At 37.7% G+C, this 7,819-nt stretch overlaps 1 protein-coding gene across 1 annotated transcript in view; it reads right to left on the reverse strand.

The window, feature by feature from the left end:
- Positions 1-6,930, reverse strand: part of LOC145490494 (polycystin-1-like protein 2) — a 39,837-nt gene extending 32,907 nt beyond the window's left edge. Inside the window, exon 1 of the mRNA XM_081469602.1 lies at positions 2,410-6,930. The gene's annotated coding sequence lies outside the window, so the exon portion shown is untranslated. The remainder of the gene's footprint in view (positions 1-2,409) is intronic.
- Between the last annotated feature and the right edge of the window lie 889 nt (positions 6,931-7,819).

Below are 7,819 nucleotides of genomic sequence, written 5' to 3' on the forward strand. Positions count from 1 at the left end.
TAAATAGAGTGACAGTGTTCGTGTTTACTCAGCTCTACACAAATACACACCATACCGCGTTTTCAGTGAAGTTACAAACTGGAAAAAGAAAATTATATCATAGTCACGTGGAAATTTTAAAACTGATGGCATGAAAATGAAAGTAGGTTTTTTTTCCGGCCTTTAGCGTTCTGTTTAACGAGATCGTCTCCTGTTACAGATAACACCAGAACGTTCGCATATTTTGTCTGGCCCTTTGCTGAAGACAAATCTCGAGCCCAGAGTACTTAAATGCAGTTTTCAGTCGTACAATGTCAAGGATGTAGAAGAAAACTTAAAAAGCCAGTACCTTGACTCAAGTGACAATAGTCTCATCTCTGCTGAAGCTAATCATGATGATAGCAATGATGTTTACATTCCAGAAGCCTTGTTTCCAGCAACAGTAGCTTTATCCATTGTGAGTTTTAGCTTATGCTAACTTAAGCTGACAACAAATTAAAAACAATAATTTCACAGAAGCCTTAATTGCTGGTAAATCTCTAGACAGATTCATTTATCGTTCTTTAAAAGCTCAACTGATCGAAATGCCAGTGTGGCAGTTAATTCGCATTTCTATAATAAGGTGAAGTCTTTTCATTAAATTAACATTCACATGAGTTTAAGGAACCGTTTTGCTAGGTTGGTGGGAAAATGAAAAATATTTCCGTTAATTAGCATAATGATGAAAAGGCCCTTCGATGGAGAAAAGACAAAAGTTCCGACAAAGAGTTTACTTTTAAAATTTGCTACAATGGCTAATTTACCTTTTCGACGTAGTTGGTTATCAAATGAGTATTTTCAATAATTTACCTACTTCAGACTTTCCAGTGAGTCTGCAAGAAATGTTTAATGCCATTCTTAGCCAAAAACAGATGAAATGCTTGCTTTGAGTTGAAAGCAAAGCCGCGAAAATTTAACAAAACATCTGCTTCAAAAGACAACGTTTCTATTCAGTTCATTTTAATTATTAAAGGGCGTCAATTTCTTCCAGCGATAGTTTAAATTAAAATTTCAGTTATTGCATTGACGCCGACTTATTGAAAAAATTGAAGGTGTTTTCTCTGAGGACGTAGGTTTTCTTTATGTATAGATTATGTTTCTTAACGACATAAACCGATCAATCAGGTTCATGGCTGGCTGCAATCTTTGAAAAAAGAAATGTGGAGGCGATAACCATCACCTATACTAGAATGCAGTAATTTTGTTCCTATAACAGCCTTTTTTGCTTTAATTTAAGTAAAAGCGATGGTGTTGCTGGAATCGAGAGAGGTGAATTGTAAACTTTCATTTTGAAGTTTCTTTGGTCGTGTAATGACCGATGCAATTTTCGCGGGAAAATGTTCGCGCATGCGGAAAACGTTCTACTTGTTTTCCACATGATAAACGGTTACAGTTACTTATTAGTTTGGGCTGCAATTATTAATGAAGCCGGCACTGGTGTAGAAAGTTTTCGTTGCTGTCTTGAAATGTCAGCAGACTGTGTTGCATGCTATTAGAATAACAAGTCGGGGATTTTTCGAACCGCTGGTGTGGATGAAAAACCGGCGAAAACGCAAGTGATAGTTTTCTAACCTGCGACCAAATGTTCGTTTTCTTCCCGGCGGTGGGAGATAGATGAATATAGGAATGCCCAATCTTCAGTGTAATAGGCTAGGAGCGCATGCGTATCTCGTGACGTCACTTTCGCTGTGAACTTCAGTTTCAAGTTTGTAGTTACTTCTCTCACTTTTTTTTTAAATCACCAATTCCGTTTGGTTATCTACCACTGTAACTTATTATTCTGGAGGTTTCTTTCGATTAAAAGTGTATTTTATATTACCAAAAGTGTCTTGCCCGGCTTCTTCGAATTCGCAGTAAGAGTTATACACTGTTTTAAGCAATTCTGTAATCATATGCACGTCAACATCTTGTACGTTACCGAGATCACGTCAAATAGTATCGATACCACATTCACTTCACACGACCAATCTAATACCTGTTGTGGAGCGGAAAAGTAAGACTACTTGCCGAAGAAGTAGAAAATGCAAAATAAAATATCTACAGGCCAATACTTTTCTTGTAAAATTTCTCTTCACAGAAATGATCATCAAACGAGACACTTTTTCACATAGAAATTAGAAAGAAACCCCCAATATTCAGCGTTTTCCGTTCTATGTTAAACAGGTACCCGCCCTTTTCATAGCGTTTCAGGTGCGTTGACGATTTCCTCAGCCGGTCTTTACTGAGAAAGCTTTTTGTTCAAACATCGGAGTGCTAACGAAATTGCGTAGTATTTTGTTGCAAATCTATCACACCGGATGTCTTTGTCTTAACCCGTAGCACGCATGAATTTGTTTACGATATTGCCTAAAAAACCGTTAGTTTACTGTGTATAACTAATATATAACTTACCTCTAACCATAGAACTCAAAGCCAAACATTGCTATTTTAACCAAAATTTTTCTCTCTTTGCCTTGATTTTTCAATCTGATGTCTTTCGGCAGTTATAACCAGTCTGATAAAATTGCCAGGCAAAATACTTAAATAAATTGAAATTTACAATCAGTCGGTAAGCCTTGATGTGAGAAACGGACCATTAACGTACTTAACACTGGCTATGGTTACTAGGACGATTGTCATGTTCTCTATTAATTAGCGATTGTTTTCTCTCAACTCACTCTGCAAAACAAGTCAGTCTACATCATATGCTTATTAGAATGTATATGTCGACCGTTACGTACTTCAGAAGAGAATTTTCTTATGTCAGTAGAATTCTGCTATTCTTCAAGTTACTGGGGTCACTGTTTACGGTTTGTGATGAAACTCGTCAAAAATGTTAATGGCTTCTCGTGATGACGAATTCTCTCGTTCGCATATCTGTTGCCTGAGAGCGAATGCTCCACTGGTTATCCGCGAATGAAGACAATCAATAGGAAAGTTTTCTGTTGACTCGAGAAAGTCGTGTTGCTTTTCTTCTTTTCCGCTAATTTATTTAATTTATATATTGAAAACGTCACGCAGCATGTCTAACCAATAGGACCTTTGCAGGATCCGGTCACATGGTACGGAATAAATTATGCTGGGACGCAAGTTACACAGTGGGACTTCCAAAACAAAGCAACTCGTACCAACCCAGCCAGACTTTCCTTTGTTTTGAAAGTCTCACTGTGTAACTTGCGTCCCAGCATAATTTATTCCGTACCATGTGACCGGATCCTGCAAAGGGCCTATCAGGGCGAGGATCTTGTTCGTTAGTAAGATTTTTTCTTCAACCAATCACAAGCAAAACAAAACCATTCGTAGAACTCGTCTTATGAGAATTTTCAATGTCATAATCTACATTCAGTTAATATTTCAAACTTGTTTTATCTAACAATAGATAAGGGATTGCAATAACGGCCATAACGGATTCGCCTTTATACATTAACTAATCATTCAAAATGTTCCCTCATGTCACGCAACAGGTGTGCATAATTTTCCATAAATGAGGCAGATTATAAACCCTTTTCATAAATGACTGAGAATTAAATATTTTTTAAAAATTATTACAATTGTCCTGACTGACCTCATGTTCGAGTTGATATTTCAAAAGAATGTTTACTCTCAAACAAGTTTAGTGGGGCTAATTTAAATGCAGACAAAATAATTTTAAATTGACAGTCATTTATGTAAAGGGTCTATGCCAAGAAATGCCTGGATAATATTCGATTTCTATCAACTGATTTTAGTTGGCGTCTTCATTTTAAAATGTCCACGCCGTTTTGCAAGCTTTAGGGACGGATCATTAGAAAAGTGATGGGGGGTGGGGAGAAAGCCTGAAGGGTACCTTGGCAGCCACTTTAAACTGCAGTTTTATTTTTAATTTCTGGTGGAATCCTCATTTCCCTGGTTTTCTCTACAATTAGGAAAACGGACATTTTTCCCTTTCAAGGTTGATACATTTTGTGCGCAGCAACCTCATCATGGACACTGGTAGCCAGACATTCTCGCAGAGAAACCCTTACGGATAACCATGGCTTAAAAGTGATAAAAAAACATGTGCTATAAACAGCCATCCTGCTTGATTGGTTTGCAATTAAGGAAGCGCATACCGTGTTTTAAAAGCCTCGACATATAGGAGTGATTTCGAGACTGACATGTATAAATGACTATTGTGGACACAGATGTGCACACCCATGGCGAACTGTAACACTTCTCCTAAGATGGCCGCTAAGATCAACGTTGAACAAACGTCGTAAAAGACAGTCATGGGGGTGTTAACACAAATGTTGTGTTCAGTAGTATGGGCTGTTTCAATCTATTTTAGATTTTTGACATGGTAAACGACGCATTATCATTCAAGTCCAATCGATACATTAAATTTTTCCGCTGAAAATCGTGGAAACCGCATCAAAAACGCTTCAGTTTTGCGAAATTTTCTGGGGCATACCCCCAGACCCCCCTAGCAGAAAAGGCCATTTGGCCCCATATCATCGTTACTGGACGGGCACTCACAGAATCCTGCCTAAAACCGTGATTCACTGCATGTCAAGAATGAATTTTATTAAAAGGGGAGGGAATAATTAGTTATTTCCCTAGACATCGAACAAAAAGGCAACGCAACCCCATCAGTTGGGCAATAGCCGCTTATAAATGTGTCTGCTACTTGGTTATGTTTCCTCCTGAGTATAATTTTGACAGTAAAGCAAAACGACTGTGCGAAAGATAAAAAAATATATATTTTTTTTGAAGCCTGTTCCAGGCAATCAGGTTGTGGCGAGTGAAGAGGATTAAGATTGCGGCAGTAGAATATCCACCGCCCCCCCCCCCAAAAAAAAAAAATTCGTGCGGGGAACTTGACCCCGAAACAAAAACTTCTGCAGAGGTAGTGGACGTGAAAAACCAACCCCCCCCCCCCCCAGCACGTTTCTAATGGTCCGTCCCTTACATCTGTATAATCGAAGGCTTTCCAGGAGAGTCTCAATGGGGTTTAACCGTGAACCATAAAAGGGCCAAAAATTTAACCGTTAGTTTTGAAAAAAGGTTAAAATTTAACCGTTAACCGTAAAAAGAATATTAGCGCAAATTAAAGGTCTCAAATGTCTTGTTAAGAACTCCACTTACGTATCGCTTTTAAATTAATTCTGAAACGCGGATGTGTCTTTGATATGGATCATACCACGCACTTTGAAAGCCGCCTTAACGTTTTGACAGCTCTCGCTATTTTCCGACTTTGTTATTCAGTTTCTCTAATTTATGAGTGGCGGCATTGCTATCCATGCCTAGCTATTGCTATGGTGAAGGCAGATGTTAATATATCCATCGCGCTGGAGAGGAGAAGCCCATAGAAAGATACAAAGCAAGGATTCAAATCGATGAAGATCACAAACATATTGCTTCTTTCAAAAGAACGGTAAGCCTCATCAAAAATGTAAAAAGAAGCATAATAATCATTATTTCAAAAGAACAACAAGAACAACATGTTTATAAAGCCTAATCACATACAGGCAAATATAATTCCTTGCTTTCTTTCTTAGAAATTAGAAGTTCCAAATTTCTACGTCCCGCAGCACAGGACAGATATGTATTTGACCAGATAAATTTCATTTTTTGTCAACCGAGAATGTTCCATATACTTTTCATGATTCTGCCATGCTCCAAACCAATGGAAATTCACTATTATATTTAAAATTTCAGTTAACCGTAACGGGAAAAAGTTAAACGTTAGCCGTAAAAGGGCCAAAAATTTAACCGTTAGGTGTAAAAATGCTTTAAATTTAACCGGTTAGCCGTAAAAGCCACAACCCCATGGAGACTTCTCTCAGAGGCTGATCCCTTAAAAATTTTGCATTTTTCTCAGCTCCTGGCCCATTGATAAATTCAATTGTTCCCTAGACTTTTTCGCCAAAGTTCTCGCTAACAGTAGAAATATATCCCTTTTCCTCCAAATTAATCCAAAAATATCTCTTGTTTCCTTGCAATAACTGTTCAAGTTCCCATGTTCCCCAAGACCCCTGGGATGCCCTCATAATTCTGCTACATGCATGCGATAAAAAAAAGTCCTTTGTACGCGCGCTCTTGGCTTTCAGTTTATTATATAAGGATTTAGAACACAAATTAAAAGTGAATTACGAATGCTAGGAAAACTAAAACAATGTGTATGTGGGATGCTTTGGTCCTCTCTAGCTGCCCTCCAGGCACTTTGTGCATTAAACGAATACATTTTCTGCAAAGAATCGCCTCAACACTCAATTTTTATACATTTCAGACACGCCAAATGTATTTCAAGTCCAAAATAGTCTCGCGGAAATAAATCGCTTTATAAATAGCAAGGTAGAACACTTTGATCGTACGGTCTTTTTCAAGTTCCCGAATCCACTGAGTTTACGTAATATTTGCATACCAGAGAATATAATGCAACTTGAATTGCATTCGTCACGACTTTAGAGCCAACTTATGATTGCACGTCTCAATGTAACTCGACAAATCACGCCCAGAAATATCTGTTCACATCTTCCATACACATTAACTCTGAAATCACGATTCACGTTCTTTAGAAACTGGTACCTCCTGGGTCACAATGAACATGATAGCTTCACGAATCAATCCTGGTTCTTTCAATAACGATTTATGTTCACGATCGCGAATCGCGCCTCGAATTTTTCACGGATCTCGCCCCAATCCTCAACCGCCTTACCGGTGGACTACCACAACGATCAGTTCCCTTTGCAACAAAAGTTCCAGTCCAGTTTTGTTCCTACGTCAAAATAGATTAAATGCTTTTTCATTCCGTTCCTCGGTTCATCACTGACAATATGCCAGATGCATTTAAATGAAATGACATTTAAGTTAATTTTACTACCTTTCCTCTCCCTCTTTTTCCTCTCTGGTCTTCCTGACACCTGATAACATCAATTCATTGCAGTAAATTCAACTCGTTTGCCTGTGGAAGCCATTGCACATCCTTTCAGCTGTTCAGCACGATCGCGCTTTACTGTAATTTTAAGTGCTCAACTTGCGCCAATTTATATTCTTTTGATATTAATTCCTTTTTGACGTTTTAAGTAGCCAGTTTGTACATTTTGTAAGTTTCCATAGCATTTAATGGTAGCGACAGGAATCCAACGTTAACCTTCTCACGTTTTTCGTTCCCAATTTTTTCTAAAAACAGAGGAGTTTTTTTTAACGTAGAGATGAACTTGAAATTTACTTTTCAAACTCACACGTATATGATATGTTTTTTTTGTTTATGAATTTGAATAAACGTGTATGTTTGTACATGTACACTATGTTTCAAGATTCTGTGACATTTTGACATTAAATGTGTTTAAGTCATGAGATACTAAACATTTTAAAAGCAACTGCAAAAAAGCTACAAAAAATAATAATTTACTAGGGGGGGGGGGGGGGGGAATCACCAGAAAGTAATAAATGTGCGTATAGCCAAAATGGGTAAAGGGGTGGTTGTTGAAAGTTCTGTAGAGTTTGGCTATCCTGGTTAAATTTCATACAAATGATTAAAGCGTAATAAAATCTACCGACACCGAAAAAATATCACTTTACAGTAAACTATGATCAAATACGAAAGAATATGTTATTTCAACGCGTGAGTCCTCTAAACAGTATACGGCAATGCGAAGCTTTCCCCTTATTTGTTCAAACCTATCTAAAATCATTATGAAAAGTAAACTACAACTCTTGAGTGTAAAGACACGATGGCTCCTGGCTAGTAACGCTGTGGTGTTTATTACAGAGTAGAGGTTGTAAAAAGATTAACCAACCTTTTGCATTAAAGATAGGCCATTCAGGTAGACATCACTTGCTATTTCAACGAATCCATCAA

The sequence above is a fragment of the Orbicella franksi genome, chromosome 6 (genome assembly GCF_964199315.1).
Source record: "Orbicella franksi chromosome 6, jaOrbFran1.1, whole genome shotgun sequence".
NCBI classification, from domain to species: domain Eukaryota; kingdom Metazoa; phylum Cnidaria; class Anthozoa; order Scleractinia; family Merulinidae; genus Orbicella; species Orbicella franksi.